The 17,036-nt window shown below is 43.8% G+C and overlaps 1 protein-coding gene and 1 long non-coding RNA gene across 5 annotated transcripts in view; one reads left to right on the top strand and one right to left on the bottom strand.

The window, feature by feature from the left end:
* CHRDL1 (chordin like 1) overlaps positions 1–17,036 on the bottom strand; it is a 121,603-nt gene that overhangs the window by 38,682 nt on the left and 65,885 nt on the right. The window contains exon 1 of one of the 4 annotated variants that reach the window (XM_056538913.1): positions 12,519–12,584. The exons of the other annotated variants lie outside the window; for them this stretch is intronic. The gene's annotated coding sequence lies outside the window, so the exon portion shown is untranslated. Of the gene's footprint in view, positions 1–12,518; positions 12,585–17,036 lie in introns of those variants that run through there. 4 annotated transcript variants of the gene reach the window in all.
* Positions 12,130–17,036, top strand: part of LOC130290815 (uncharacterized) — a 34,618-nt gene continuing 29,711 nt past the window's right edge. The window contains exon 1 of the long non-coding RNA XR_008847706.1: positions 12,130–12,362. This is a non-coding gene — a long non-coding RNA (uncharacterized LOC130290815). The remainder of the gene's footprint in view (positions 12,363–17,036) is intronic.

The raw sequence follows: 17,036 nt of genomic DNA, 5'->3' as shown, positions 1-17,036 counted from the left end.
GGAAGTGCAGGGGAAGTGAGGTATAAGTAGGGAGTGCACAGGTGGAAACTAATCAAGCTAATTGGGAAGATTGGGCCAGGCACCATCATTGGTGCACTGGCCCTTTAAATCTAGAGAGCTGGCGCGCGCGCGCCCTAGAGAGCGGAGCCGCGCGCGCCAGAGCATGACAGCCGGGGACCGGGACAGGTAAGTGACTTGGGACGCGATTCGCAAGCGGGCGCGTCCCGCTGTGCGAATCGCATCCCCGACGGCCATGACAGTGCAGCGCTCCCGGTCAGTGGGAGAGAGAGAGAGACGCCGTGAGCGCTCCGGGGAGGAGCGGGGACCCGGAGCGCTCGGCGTAACAGTACCCCCCCCCTTGGGTCTCCCCCTCTTCTTGGAGCCTGAGAACCTGAGGATAAGACTTTTGTCCAGGATGATGTCCTCAGGTTCCCAAGATCTCTCCTCTGAGCACTCAACTCCAAAGGGTCCAAGATAACGTGGTCCGAGATTAAAACTGGGGACACGGAAGCGGATATACTTGGTGGAGAGCCACACAAAAACAGGGGGGGTTCTTCGTTTTCCTTCGGCAAGCTTCTTCACCCGGGATGAGGCTAGTATGAGGGATTTAAGAGTCTTTTCCCAGATGGTGGCGAAGCCCCGGAAAACCTCATCAACAGCGGGCACACAAGAAGGCGTGGGGGTGGGGAGGGAGGGAAGAGGGTCAAGCCTGGCACGGGGCAGAGTGTCAACAGGACGGGAGCCGTGAGGAGGAGACACAGCATAGTCCAGACAGGCCTTGGGGAGGCCAGGTAAAGGGGGAGACACAGAGGCTTGACTGACGGGACTGGGAGCAGACGTGAGGCACTTCCTGTGGCAAGAAGCACCCCAGCTCCCGATCTCCCCGGTGGTCCAGACAAGGGCAGAAGATGGGGGTTGGAGCCATGGTAGACCGAGGAGGACTTCAGAGGAGCATTTGGGCAAAACAAAAAGTTCCATGCTGAAGAGCAGGGGTTCTGTGCGGTAACGCACAGTGCAGTGTAGAAGTAAATCTTCTTTCTTCCTGCGGCGAGTCCTCTCTTCAGGGGTCAGGCGGGACCGATCCAGTTGCATAGCCTCCTCGGCGGGAGGCACAGGGGTGGATTGCAAAGGATACTGTAAGAGAGGTGCTCCGGGCGGTGTGGCACATGGCAGGGCCTTCCCAGGCAGGAGACCACGGCAGAGTCTAGAGTCCTCATCAAATTTGTCCGGCAGGGACAAGCAGGGGTTAGGAGCGGCCGGTTGCTGCGGAGGAGTTGCAGGAGCCAGCGGAGGAGATGGTTGTTGCAGCTGCTGTGTCTGTGACTGAAGTTGCTGTATCTGCGGCAGCAGCTGCTGTATCTGTGACTGAAGTTGCAGTGTCACGGTGGTCAAGTATGCCAGCTGGTGATTTCGTTGGGTGATCTTTAGGGCTTGCTGGGCGATCACCGTGGAAATGTCGGCAAGACTTGACAGCGGCACCTCAGCGGAATCCATGGCCGGATCTACTGTCACGGATCGGCAGGCTGGAGGTGGATCCTCTGTGTCAGAGAGGGTTTGGCGAGGACCGTGTCGGTGGACCGGTTCTAAGTAGCTACTGGTTTTCACCAGAGCCCGCCGCAAAGCGGGATGGTCTTGCAGCGGCGGTAGCAACCAGGTCGTATCCACCGGCAACGGCTCAACCTCTCTGACTGCTGAGATAGGCATGGTACAAGGGATAAGGCAAGAGCAAGGTCGGACGTAGCAGAAGGTCAGGGCAGGCAGCAAGGGTCGTAGTCAGGGGCAACGGCAGCAGGTCTGGAACACGGGCTAGGAACAAACAAGGGATACGCTTTCACTAGGCACAAGGGCAACAAGATCCGGCCAGGAAGTGCAGGGGAAGTGAGGTATAAGTAGGGAGTGCATAGGTGGAAACTAATCAAGCTAATTGGGAAGATTGGGCCAGGCACCATCATTGGTGCTCTGGCCCTTTAAATCTAGAGAGCTGGCGCGCGCGCTCCCTAGAGAGCGGAGCCGCGCGCGCCAGAGCATGACAGCCGGGGACCGGGACAGGTAAGTGACTTGGGACGCGATTCGCAAGCGGGCGCGTCCCGCTGTGCGAATCGCATCCCCGACGGCCATGACAGTGCAGCGCTCCCGGTCAGCGGGACCGACCGGGGCGCTGCAGGGAGAGAGACGCCGTGAGCGCTCCGGGGAGGAGCGGGGACCCGGAGCGCTCGGCGTAACAACATGCTTAAAACAATCTTATTTTTCCACAAGGGTGCCAATACTTTTGTCCAGACCATTTTTGGAGTTTGGTGTGACATCATGTCCAATTTGCTTTTTTTCCTCCCTTTTTTGGTTTAGTTCCAATACACACAAAGGGAATAAAAATGTGTATATCAAAACATGTGTTACTGCAGTCCTTTTCTGTGAGAAGTGCTTACATTTTAATTTTCAGGGGTGCCAACATTTGCGGCCATGACTGTATATTGTTAGCACATCAAAAATGTCTTTGACTAGTTTAGAGATTTTAGAGATGTTTAAAACCTCACATGTAGACTATTATATTAGGATACATAGAGTTAAGAATGATAAATTTCAACCCTATACACAAAAACAACTGTAACTTAATAACATAAATCTGTTTTAGTATATATGCTTTTTAAGGGGTTGTCCCATGAAGAATACTGTATTCATTTAAATAAAATACCAAATATAAAATTAATTAACAAAATACTTCTACCACAAGAATTATTATATGTTTATTGTTGCGGAGCTGGATGTGGATCCTCTAACCTGTGTGGCTGATGACTCGGACCGTATCGGGGAGCGGAGTCTAAGGTGCCGCTGGTCTTCACCAGAGCCCGCCGCAAGGCAGGATGGGCTTGCTTCGGCAGGTGACACCCAGGTCGCTACCCCCGACACGGCTCGACCATGCAGGTATCTGGGCAACGCGAGGTACTGAAAGATAAGGCAGTAGTGTAGTCAGACGTAGCAGTAGGTCAAGGCAGGTGGCAAAGGTGCGAAGTCAAACAATGTAGCGGGAAGGTCTGGATACAAGTATAAGGCAAACAGGCAATATGGAATGCTTAATCTCAGGCTAGAGGCACTGAAGATTGGGCTGGTAAGTGGGGTAGGTGCAGGAGCTTTATAATGTAGTGACAGGTGTGACAGTAACTATGGGCATACAGGCCCTTTAAATTCCAGAGCTCCGGCATGCGCACGCCCTAGGAGATGGGGACACGTATGCCGGAGCTGAGGCACAGTGGAGGAGGCGGCAGTGGAGCATGGTGAATGACGGGCTAGGATTCGCATGCGGACGCATCCCGCGATGCGAACCCCAGCCCCGCCAGCAGACAGTGACACAGGGACTCTGTGCTCATGGCCAGTGCTTGCGGCCGGAGTGCAAAGTGTAACATTTATTATATTACCACCTTCTGTTTCTATGCTATACTGAATCCACCATGTAAAATGTGCAGAGGTGGACACACATACCATTTTTCTGCTCTCTGCATTGGCGAGCAGACTGCTTCTGAATCTGCATCAGCAATGGCAGTCTTCTCTGACAAGCAGAGAAGTTATAAAGGTACCATGTTATTACTTTTTTTTTTGGTCAGCAGAATGGACATGCTAAAAAAAACAAGAGGGAATTGAGAGGACTACTATGTCAGTAGCATATGGGAGGGGAACTTTTACGATACCTTTTGGCTTCTATCGTGCTGGATCAGAAATACAGTGGTATACTTTTCAGGCTAAGAGTGTTTGTTACATAACAGTTTTAATAAACCTACATATAGGATTTAATTACTAAAATGTATGATATTTTGTCCCTTAGCTTCTGATTTGTGCTTTAAGTTTCTGTTTTCTTATTTATCTATTTCTTGGTCTACTTCTTACCACATATGTAATTTTTCCCCGTTTTTTCCCCATGTTTCCCTCACATACATGAATGTGTTTATACATGTCATGAAACTTAGGTGGTTTTTATTTAGTGAACCTCTCTGTTAAAAGTAAAGAAAATTACAGTCTGAAAAGACGACAAAAACATGCTGAAAAATTACATAAATCACTTGTGGAAAAAAAATGGTGAACTTGAGGGAAAAAAAGGGAAATTGCAGGTAAACATATTAATAAATAGAGCAAAACACAATTTTTTTTTCCACCTAAATTTAAAGGCAAACACAATAATAAATGAGGCCCTAAGTATTTGCTTGGCTTGTGGCCCAGAAATCTAACTGTTCAATCAGGTTATAATTGTTCATTGCAAGTTGGATTTCTGGAAATTGCAGCATGTTTCATACTCTCCATATAAAGTAAAAGTGTTTGCTGCCACTTGGGAAAGTTCAAGGGAGAGATCTAAATATAGAAAGATAATATAAAAGGTTAGAAAGCTCTATGAACTGTGAAAATGAAAACAAGGATACATGAAAATTCTCACGTAAGCGGTGAGTGCTGTGGTTAATAATAATAGGAGCAAATTGAGATCTTTCCTGCAGGCTCCTATGTGGTTCATTCTTTCATAGATTGTATATAAATTCTTTATTATGATGTATGTCTAAATTCAGTATACATGGAATCAGTTACTGTAACGTATAAAAAGGTAAAATGAATTGTGGTAAAATATACTTAAATAATAAAATGCACTTCCCTGTACACTATAATGTAAAATCCATTTTGGCTGTATAGAGAGAGAAGATTACTTTAAGTTTCTGGCCCAAAGTGATGGCTGAAATGGAAAGATCCGTATGACAACAAATCTTTTTGATTTCTGTGAGGTATGGTATCATGTCATTGAGACCTGAGGATCTGTAAAAATATTCCTATTCACACATCCCTATTCCCTATTCACACACTTACCTGATACTATTCAAGTAAATTAGTGTGTGGATATGGTTCTATTTGGTGATTGGAAATATGGTGAATTTACCATGAGTATGGATTTTGGATTTTAATAAAGCAAGAGCATTTTAGTAGCTGCCAATAAAGCAAGAAAGAGTGCAATGCTATGGCACTGTAGCAGTTTGGTCCCATCTCTTGGGAACTTGAGCCAGGTAAAAAACTGAGTTTAGTTTATAGGTTATGAAACTAATGAAACTAAATGACACTAAAATGTTTGATGTATTCGCCCTGTACTGTATCGGCCCATGTCTGCAGTTCATACAGACTGAAAGGCTTCCTTTAACACGAGTCATCATACCAGAATAGTGCTAGGATGCTGTAGGTGCAAAAGTTGAGTCCGAAACCTCAGCAGTGTTTACTCTCAGCAACTTTAACATATACAGTGGGGCAATAAAGTATTTAGTCAGCCACCAATTGTGCAAGTTCTCCCGCTTAAAAAGATGAGAGAGGCCTGTAAATCATCATAGGTATACCAAAACTATGAGAGACATAATGAGAAAAAAAAAATCTATAAAATCCCACTGTCTGATTTTTTAAGAATTTATTCGCAAATTTTGGTGGAAAACAAGTATTTGTTCAATAACAAAAGTTCATCTCAATACTTTGTTATATACCCATTGTTAGAAATGACAGAGGTCAAACGTTTTCTGTAAGTCTTCACAAGTTTTCACACACTGTTGCTGGTATTTTGGCCCATTCCTCCATGCAGATCTCCTCTAGAGCAGTGATGTTTTGGGGCTGTCGCTGGGTAACATGGACTTTAAACTCCGTCCAAAGGTCGGGGTTGAGATCTGGAGGCTGGCTAGACCACTCCAGGACCTTGAAATTCTTCTTACAAAGGCAATCCTTTTGTTGCCCGGGTGGTGTGTTTGGGATCATTGTCATGATGAAAGACCCAACCACGTTTCATCTTCAATGCCCTTGCTGATGGTTTTCACTCAAAATCTCACGATACATGGCCCCATTTATTCTTTCATGTACACGGATCAGTCGTCCTAGTCCCTTGGCAGAAAAACAGCCCCAAAGCATGATGTTCTTTGGATGCAACTCAGTATTCTTTTTCCTCCAAACACGACAAGTTAAGTTTTTACGAAAAAGTTCTACTTTGGTTTCATCTGACCATATGGCATTCTCCAAATCCTCTTCTGGATCATCCAAATACTCTCTTGCAAACTTCAGACGGGCCCGGACATGAACTGGTTTAAGCAGGGGGACATGTCTGGCACTGCATGATTTGAGTCCCTGTCGGCATAGTGTGTTTCTGATGGTAGCCTTTGTTACTTTGGTCCCAGCTCTCTGCAGGTCATTCACTAGGTCCCCCCAGTGTGGTTCTGGGATTTTTGCTTACCGCTCTTGTGATCATTTTTGATACCACGGGGTGAGATCTTGCGCGGAGCCCCAGATCGAGGGAGATTATCAGTGGTCTTGTATGTCTTCCATTTTCTAATAATTGCTTTACACCAAGCTGCTTGCCTATTGCAGATTCAGTCTTCCCAGCCTGGTGCAGGTCTACAATTTTGTTTCTGGTGTCCTTCGATAGCTCTTTGGTTTTGGCCATAGTGGAGTTTGGAGTGTGACTGTTTGAGGTTGTGGACAGGTTTCATTTATACTGATAACAAGTTCAAACAGGTGCCATTACTACAGGTAACGAGTGGGGGACAGAGGAGACTCTTAAAGAAGAAGTTACAGGTCTGTGAGAGACAGAAATCTTCCTTGTTTGTAGGTGACCAAATACTTATTTTCCACCATAATTTGCAAATAAATTCTTAAAATATCAGACAATGTGATTTTATCGATTTTTTTGTTCTCATTATGTCTCTCATAGTTTAGGTATACCTATGATGAAATTTGCAGGCCTCTCTAATATTTTTAAGTGGGAGAACTTGCACAATTGGTGGCTGACTAAATACATTTTTGCCCCACTGTAGCTATAGCTTCCAGCGGTGGAACACTTAAGGTGCCATGGGCAAAAGCAGCCATGACATCTAAGCAAGTTCCTTGAAAATTATTAATGGGGTGCCAGTGGGTTGTCCTAGCAGCCATGAGCCTAAACAAAGGCCCTGGAATTTGTCATCTTTGTACTTCTATTAGGTCATGCCTTTAACCATGTGAACCATGCCTCGGTCAATGTAATATATTTTCATAGTCTCTGCTCTATCTTCCCTTTAAACATTAAAGGGGTACTCCACCCCTAGACATCTTATCCCCTATCCAAAGGATAGGGGATAAGATGTCAGATGGCCGCGGTCCCGCTGCTGGGGAGCCCCGGGATTCCCGCTGCGGCACTGCGCTATCATTACAGCACAGAGCGAGTTCGCTCTGCACGTAATGAGGGGCAATACAGGGGCCGGAGCATCGTTACGTCACGGCTCCGCCCATCGTGACGTCACGGCCCGCCCCTTTCAATACAAGTCTATGGGAGGGGGCGTGGCGGTTGTCACGCTCCCTCCCATAGATTTGCATTAAGTTAAGGGGACGAGCCATGATGTCACGCTGCTCCGTTCCCTGTATCGCCCATCATTACGCACAGAGCGAACTCGCTCTGTGCTGTAATGATAGCAGGGTGCCGCAGCGGGGATCCTGGGGCTCCCCAGCAGCGGGACCATGGCGATCTGACATCTTATCCCCTATCCTTCTGATAGGAGATAAGATGTCTAGGGGCGGAGTATCCCTTTAAGCTATGGCATTTTTTCTCTTCTTTGTCTGTCAACCCTAAATTCTTGGATCTCAACTTACTTTTCAGCCCTAATCTATCATTTTGTCTAATATCTACAATGGCTTAAACCACAAATCTTGCTTTGTCTCTGACTGGTCTTTCCATGTACTGTAGTTTGATTGTCCCCCAAGGAAGGTTGTAAGGGTCTGTGGGGCTTTTATTATTATTGTTGTTATTACTACCATCTTAATCATTATCAATAATAATAATCATATATTGATCATATTTTTTTTTTGCTGATGTTACACAGTGGCGTAAATTTTTTCACATATATCCAAAAGGCCACTCTTGTTGCCAACTGCCTGGTTTTGCTGGTTGAAGAGATTAGAGGAAGTAAAACATCTCCAGAGGCAAACACTAACTGGCAATTCTTTTCCTTTTTTGTGTCTTTTCAAAGCTTTTTTTAAATTGAGGCACCCAAACATTACAGTAGAAAGATGTAAGACTATTAATAAGTACATCACTAAAGCATATATAGAATGGCTCCATTCAATGTCAAGAAGAGTAACAGCAATTAACTAATGTAACAAAGCATAATATAAATACAAATTTACATATTTCAATTTGAAAAATATTATAAGGTATCCGAAAACATAGAAACTTGTTAATTGAGGCAACAATGAATAGGATCACTTGGGTTTGTTTGACCTATCTCAATTTCTTTAAAGGAAGGTAGCATTTTGAAGTATTTTAGCAAAGGGGTCAAGTGCAAGACTAAATAGTGAAGGGTTCATACTGGACCCCATTCAGCAACACTGTTGTGTGTCAGATTGGAAACTTAAATTGTTGAAAGTAATTGTATGGTCTCTCTTGGTTTTGTGCATGAAGAATCCATTTTATCCCATGGATGATAAATAATGGTACAATTAAGGGGTATTCCAGTCTCTAACATTGATCTCCTATACACAGGATACGGAATAAGTGTCTGATCATGGGCGGCCTGACCGTTGGGACTTATAGCAATTTTCAAGGGGTACTCTGCTGGAAAAAAAAATTTTAAATCAACTGGTGCCAGAAAGTTAAACAGATTTGTAAATAACTTCTATTTAAAAAAAAATTATCCTTCTAGTATTTATAAGCTACTGTTTGCTCCACAGGATGTTCTTTTCTATTTGAATTTCATTTCTGCCTGATCACAGTGCTCTCTGCTGACACCTCTGTTCATTTAAGAACAGAACTTCCTGTGGAGCATACAGCAGCTGATAAGTACTGGAAGGATTAAGATTTTTTAATAGAAGTAATTTACAAATCTGTTTAACTTTTTGTCATCAGTTGTTTTCCAGTGGAGTACCCCTTTAAGAAAGGGGACCTGTATCTCCCATGGGCACAGTTTTTTTTTTATAAACAGGATGTTAAATATGGTAAAATGACTATAATTTTGCTGGGTAAACTGCATATGATTTAAAGCATAAATGATAAATAAAAATAGATGTATCAATATGTTTCTACCAAAAACATTCAGCCAGCTTTAGATCACAACTAATATTTTATAATATGATGGTAAAATAGTACTTAAAGCATGTTGACATCCAGACATGCATTTAGAATTTTTAATCTTCATAAAATAAAAGTTTTACTAACTGGAACACTCTCACACAGTATAAACTTTTGAAACTATTCTATGTCTTGGATTTTGTCAGATCTTGGCACTTGCCTACTATTACCGGTGTTAACTGGTGCCCCGGTCATAATAGGAATTATGTAATTCCTGTAAATGTTATTTCCCCCACATAGAGAGAAGACATAAAAACACCCCAGAGATGTTGATTTTAAAGAAGGCAGGACTTAGTCCAGCTATCTAAAAAAGTAAATAACCAAGGAGCAAAACACCCCTGTGCTAATTGTACACTTTCCTAGGTTACAAAAAGTGAGACTTTTTGCTTGTGTGTACAGGAAAAGAAAAAATACAATGATATCGCACATACTGTGGAAGAAATTAATGTTAAAACGTGAGGCTGTTGTATAAATAGATTTTTGCTTCTGTTTTTGAAAGCTAGCAAAGAAAGACATGAAGAGTTAAAATACACAGCTAGAATGACACAGGCCTGGGTAAAGTATGAACATCTGGAAAGTGCAGATAGGTTGAGGCTACATAGCAATATCTCGCTACTATCAGGTCACAATTGCAACCACTTGTGGGTCAAAGAGCAACTCCATTTACTTACCTTAGGCGGTATGCAGTGTGATTCATATAGTGTAACAAATCTATTTTTGGTTATTTGACCTTTGTCATGGATAAATAGTGTTTTTTTTTTTTTTTTTAGGTAAGATTAACCTTAGCTGTCTATTTAATTTTTTGTGAATTATTAAATGGTAAAAAGGACAGTTAAATGGGCACTGTCAGATACAAAAACTTTTGAAATGTTGTAAAGCATGTATAACCAATAGGTTTTGCAATTGCTTTTATTAGAAAATTTTCAGTATTTCATACTGAAAAAGCCAGTCAAACAACTGCCCCCCCTGCCTGCTTGGACACATACTAGTCCTGCTGTGTCCATGCGTCATGGACACACTTCCTTGATTGACAGATGTGAGCGCAGGGCTCACAGCTGGAGGAAAAATCCTCCCTCTGTCAGATTGCATCCCGCTACTGTCAGTGAGGACAAGCTGGGAGTTGTAATTTTGCTAATGCTAGGGGAGATGTGAGCAGACAGCATACTGAGGGAGGGGGCAGAGACCTGCACAGTGAGGCCACGCCCCCTCAATTTGATAGGAATTCAGACTATTCAGCTAAATTAAAAGTGTAATAAAATAAATAAATAAAGGTGCTAGACACATAAAGATGTACATGGTCAGGATTAGGTACTGAGTGATATATTTAAAAAAATGTTTTAGTTGGATCTGACAGGTACACTGTAAGTTCTAATCCAATCATGTTAAAGTGTTAAATGGATAGAGTTAAGTGTGATACAGTGTGATAGTCTGTGTCAAGAACTGTCCAAAGTTCCATAATTCTTTAAATAAAGATAATTTATAAACTGTTTAACTTTCTGGCACCAGCTGATTTGGAGACATTTTTCCCCAGAATACCTCTTAAATCTATAAAAATCGGCAGTGTGCCTATATGGATCACATAACTAAGAACAAGAAACGCTTTAGTAGATAGAAAGGATATTATGCCTTAACATTCTACAGGGTGGGTCATTTATATGGATACATCTTAATAAAATGGGAATGGTTGGTGATATTAACTTCCTGTTTGTGGTACATTAGTATATGTGAGGGGGGAAACTTTTCAAGATGGGTGGTGACCATGGCGGACATTTTGAAGTTGGCCATTTTGAATCCAACTTTTGTTTTTTCAATAGCAAGAGGGTCATATGACACATCAAACTTATTGGGAATTTCACAAGAAAAACAATGATGTGCTTGATTTGAACGTAACTTTACTCTTTCATGAGTTATTTAAAAGCTTCTGACCACTTATAAAATGTGTTCAATGTGCTGCCCATAGTGTTGGATTGTTAATGCAACCCTCTTCACACACTGATAGCAACACCGCAGGAGAAATGCTAGCACAGGCTTTCAGTATCCAGAGTTTCAGGTGCTGCAGAATGGGCAAAACAAAAATTGGAACAGGACCCTCAGTTTACGAAGACGATTTTGTTCAGAGATGAGGCAAACTTTTATGTGAATGGTGAAGTTAACAAACAAAACCCCCGCTATTGGTCTGACACTAACCCACATTGGATAGATCCCTCCAAGACTGTTGGAACACAAAAATTGATGGTATGGTGTGGTATATGGGGTACAAAGATAGTGGGGCCATTCTTCATCAATGGAAACCTCAAGGCCACTGGATATGCGAAATTGCTACATGATGATGTGTTTCCCTCTTTATGCACTGAATCTGGCACGTTCCCTGAGTTTTTCCAGCAAGATGGTGCACCACCACATTACGGGTGTCAGGTCCGAGCATTCCTAGATGAACAGTTTTCCTGGAAAGTGGATTTGTCGTCATGGGCCAGTTGAATGGCCCACAAGGTCTCCCGATCTTACCCCCTTAGACTTTTATCTTTGGGGTCATCTGAAGGCAATTGTGTATGCTGTGAAGATACGAGATGTGCAGCATCTGAAACTACGGACACTGGAAGCCTGTGCTAGCATTTCTCCTGCGGTGTTGCTATCAGTGTGTGAAGAGTGGGAGAAGAGGGTTGCATTGACAATCCAACACAATGGGCAGCACATTGAACACATTTTATAAGTGGTCAGAAACTTGTAAATAACTCAGGAAAGAATAAAGTTAAGTTAAAACCAAGTACATCATTGTTTTTCATGTGAAATTCCCAATAAGTTTGATGTGTCACATGACCCTCTTCCTATTGAAAATACAAAAGTTGGATTCAAAATGACCGACTTGAAAATGTCTGCCATGGTCACCACCTATCTTGAAAAGTTTGCCCCCTCACATATACTAATGTGACACAAACAATTAATATCACCAACCATTTCCATTTTATTAAGGTGTATCCATATAAATGACCCACCCTGTATTGTAGATAATAATTATAAAAGTTACTTGAACCAAGGTGCTCTGCCCCAGTGATTTTAATGGATATGTTTTTTTTCCAGCAAAAATGGTGATATGTGTATGTGTTTTTGTATGTTTATTTAGTGCAAGTACTAATTTTTACAAAAAATTGTTAACAATGCACATCTGGTCTGGCTTGGCACTAAAAGACCTACAGTACAGTTGGGATTAACAGCCATCCTCCATTGTGTAATGAAGGGTGTTACCACTACAAGGCACTACCCATTATGCTCAAGGGTAAGTGACACAGATCTTTACAGCATGGAGAACCAGTAGTGCAGCGTCCTGTTACCTTCTCCTAGCTACTGAAATGTATAGTTGTGGTATGGCTGAGGAGTTCTTTTTCTAAGAGACAGGATTTATATTTAGGTATGGTGAGTTAAACTTGTATACCTTGCTATTTTGTGGGTCACATTGTACCTCTGCGTACACTGTAGTGTTAGGAAATAGATGGGTTAAACATTATGGGGGAGATTTATCAAAACCTGTCTAGACAAAAAGCTGCTGAGTTGCCCATAGCAACCAATCAGATTGCTTCTTTCATTTTGCAGAGGCCTTTTCAGAAATGACAGAATCGATCTGATTGGTTGCTATGGGCAACACAACAACTTTTTCTCAGGACAGGTTTTGATAAATCTCCCCCCATGTGTCTATATGATTCATGAAACATTGGTCATATGACTCCCCTCAGATTAGTTTCAATGCAGAAACTGCTAGAAGGAAGGAGTCTCCCAAGTCCAACGCTCTTTCTCCAGAGGGCTGGAAACAGTTAGTCTAGCAAAAGGCAGAGTAGTGTGAAGATGTGCCTGCGAGGTCTCATGAGGAGAAAGAGGACTAGGCCTAGTTCAGCATCCCAGTTTAAAGTCTGCTGTGAAGTAAAGCCCTGGTTTTGCCAGCTAGTCAACTGCAAAAGGGCAAGTATCATGTTCCTTCTCTGAGAGGGAGAATTGCTGTGACAGAGGAGGGAATAGTTAAGCAAGTACTCTTCTTTTATCACTTAGTCACCAGCAGTAGGACAGTGCATCAGTACTACTGCACTGGTTCTGCCATGTGTTGCACTTAAAGGGGTACTCCGGTGAAAAACTTTTTTCTTTTAAATCAACTGGTGGCAGAAGGTTAAACATATTTGTAAATTACTTCTATTAAAAAATCTTAATCCTTCCAGTACCTATTAGCTGCTGAATGCTACAGAGGAAATTCCTTTCTTTTTGGAACACTGATGACATCACAAGCACAGTGCTCTCTGCTGACATCTCTGTCCATTTTAGCAACCATGCATAGCAGATGCATGCTAAGGGCAGCATGGTGGCTCAGTGGTTAGCACTGCTGCCTTGCAGTGCTGGGGACTTGGGTTTAAATCCCACTAAGGACAACAATAAATAAAGTATTATTATTATTATTATAATAACGTCAGCAGAGAGAACTGTGCTCGTGATGTCATCAGAGAGCATTCCAAAAAGAAAAGAATTTCCTCTGTAGTATTCAGCAGCTAATAAGTACAGGAAGGATTAAGATTTTTTAATAGAGGTAATTTACAAATATGTTTAACTTTCTGCCACCAGTTGATTTAAAAGAAAAAAGGTTTTCACCGGAGTACCCTTTTAATATTGCCAGCAAAAGTGATCCTAATAGTGAGGAAGGACTTGACAAAGCAGTGTTGTGATTTCCTTAACAGTATCACTACTAACAAAGCACTTAAAGGGAACTGTGACCAATTTCTACACATCCACTCAAAATACTGTAACTTTGAAATCCTGTGGTGCAAGGAGAAAATGTTGTTTGGATTGGGCACAGTGGACCTCAGTAAAGGTACATCATGTTTTCAAGTTACATCCGTGTCTGGAGTATTCCTGTTGTACACACCACATAAGTACACCCCCCAGACACTCAAGTGTATCCCAGGGTCAAAGGCTACCATACATAGTACAAACTACCAGTTCTAAAAGTTTCAAGGGCTTACATGGGGATCTATAGGGTAAGCCAGCCAAAAACCCATTTGTGAATAGCAATCGCATGACAGAGGGCCCCCCTAGGTTAGCTGTGCCCTCCATGTGCCCCCCCCCCCCCCCCCGCCTGATCTTCCTAGCAGTAATTTACATTGCAGCCAGCACTACAGCACTCCTGTCCATCAGCATCTGGTCCTGAGAATAACCTCAGTCACGCTGAGCTGTACGGGGCAAAGTTCAGCTTTGGCTCTGCCCCTCTCTGACCCCACTCTGTTCTCTTTCTCTCCTCCTCTGGCTTCTGAGCACATGGTGTGCTGTTATGAAGATGTTAGGAGGAGGTCAGTGCTGGGAGATGGAGGAAGGCAGGTTACAGGGAAAGTGTCTGCACTGTGATAGAGACAACTCAATCTCTTCAGTGCTACTCTGGACCCTCATAGCCAGTTCTCATGTGTCACTCAAGTATTAGCACATTGCAATCATCCTGATACACAGGATCTGCCCTACAGACCCCCCCCCCCCCCACAGTGTTATTACTGGCCACTGGATTGGCACAATCCTTTCTAGTGGGTACATTTATGTTTTAAGGGGCTCTTATGCAACACTATTATTCACTGAGGGCAGAGTGTATGGCGTTACCTATATCCTGACCACACAGTATCTTTTAGGGACACAAGGATGCCCCGGTTAACTCTCTGCGGCCCTGCGTTAACTTTAAAAATGCAGGGGCCGCCGGGAGGTAGCGCACCCAGGGACGTCACTGACGTCCCTTGTGTGCGCCCATTGGAGAGGAGGAGCAGAGCATTGAGGAGGAGGACACGTGCTGGCCAGCACAGTAACTTGCCAGTGGCACGTCAGCTTTGGTGCTCTGCACTGAGGTGGGACAGTACACAGACATACAGCCTCCAGCCATACACTGTATATGGCTGGAGGCTGTATGTCTGTGGGGGCCACTGCCTACCTAATGTTGGGGGGAACTATATTGCCAACCTAATGTGGGGGAACTATGCTGCCAAGCTAATATGGGGAACTATGCTGCCAAGCTAATATGGGGGAGCTATGCTGCCAACCTAATTTGGGAGAACTATGCTGCCAACCTAATGTGGGGGAACTATACTGCCAACCTAATGTGGGTGAACTATACTGCCAACCTAATGTGGGGGAATTATGCTGCCAATCTAATGTGGGGGAACTATACTGCCAACCTAATGTAGGGAACTATACTGAAAACCTAATGTGGGGGAATCATATTGCCAAACTAATGTGGGGGAAATTGTACTGCCAACCTAATGTGGGGGAAACTATACTGCTAACCTAATGTGGGGGAAACTATTCAGCCAACCTAATGTGGTGGGAACTATGCTGCCAACCTAATGTGGGGGGAACTATGCTGCCAACCTAATGTGGGGGGAACTATGCTGCATACTTAAAGGGGTAGTCCACTGCCCCAGTGTTCGGAACATTTTGTTCCAAACGCTGGGTGTGGGCTGCGGGGGTTGACATGCCCCCTCTCATAGACTTGCATTGAGGGGGTGTGGCGTGATGTCAAGAGGGGCATGGGCGTGACTTCATGCCACGCCCCCTCAATGCAAATCTATGGGAGGGAGAGTGTCGACCACCACACGATACTCTGATTGTGCCACTCCTGAGACTATACTCTGGATCCGCCCCTGTTCCAAGCAGCACAGTGTGTTTGGCACTATTACATCCTTGCAGCACAGTGTGTCAAACTATTATATTCGGGCAGCACAGTGTGTGGCACTAGTATACCTGTAAGCAAGCAGCTGGTAAAATGGTGGATGGGAGGTAATGTAATGCTGCTGATGGGAAACCACCAGTGTACCAGCATCGTGCAACATTTTGTGTTTCCTGTTTTTGCTGTGTTTCCTGGTATTTCCACTCTTCTTTGTTCTGTGTTCCTGTCAGCTCTGTTTCCACTCTGTCCACTAAGGGCCGAGCGAGCACTGGCTCTGTTTTATAGTGTCAGCGTGCACTCCCTAGTGGATGCTCCTCCCTATTTAAACCTGCTACACCTCATCTGCTGTTCTGGGCCTCAGCAAAATTGTGGATTCTGCTTTGTTTTGTCTGCATTGCTGAGGTCTCTCTAAACCTGCCTGTCTTGAAGTCTGTCTGTCTGTCTGCTGACCTCCTGCCTGTTAATTGGACTTGCTGTTGACTTATCTCTTGGACTCTGTATGTATATTGTAAATAAACACCTTTATCAGCATTGCTGACACTATTTTAGTGTCAGTTTTACCCCACTCTGCCTGCCTGGTTGGCTGGCACTAATGGCACAGTGGGTCCAAACCCATGGGGCGTTACAGGTATGTATGACTGAGGCTTCTTGGGTTTGGGTTTTGGAAGAGACTGAAGGTACTGGAGATAAAGTCACTTCCATACTCCAGTTCTTGTGTGTGTTGCAGTCCTGAACCTGATCTCACTGGTGTGTAAGCACTGCCAGAGAGCAGCAGGGAGGAGTTGCATCACAGCACTCATATATCCTAGTGGTACATTGTGTGACACCATGATATCCTGGCAGTGTTGTTTGTGAGGCATTTTTATATCCTGGCAGTGCAATATGGGGGACTATTATATCCTTGCAGCAAAATGTGTGGCAGTATTATATCCCTACAGCACAGTTTGTGGCACTATTATGTCCTGGCAGCACAGTGTGTGGTACTATTATGTACTGGGACACAGTGTGTGGCACTATTATATCCCGCCAGCACAATGTGTAGCAGTATTTTATCCAGGAGGCACAATGTATAGCACTATTATCTCCTGGCGGGACAATGTGTGGCACTGTTTAATACATGCAGCACGGTTTTTGGCAATATTATATCTGGCAGCATAGTGTGTGGCAATAATATTCCCAGACAGCACAGTGTATGGCACTATTATATCCAAGGGGCAAAATGTGTGGCACTATGACATACTGGCAGCACAGTGTGTCACACTATTATGTCCT

The sequence above is a fragment of the Hyla sarda genome, chromosome 9 (genome assembly GCF_029499605.1).
Source record: "Hyla sarda isolate aHylSar1 chromosome 9, aHylSar1.hap1, whole genome shotgun sequence".
NCBI classification, from domain to species: Eukaryota; Metazoa; Chordata; class Amphibia; order Anura; family Hylidae; genus Hyla; species Hyla sarda.
This window is presented reverse-complemented; position numbering and strand designations above follow the sequence as displayed.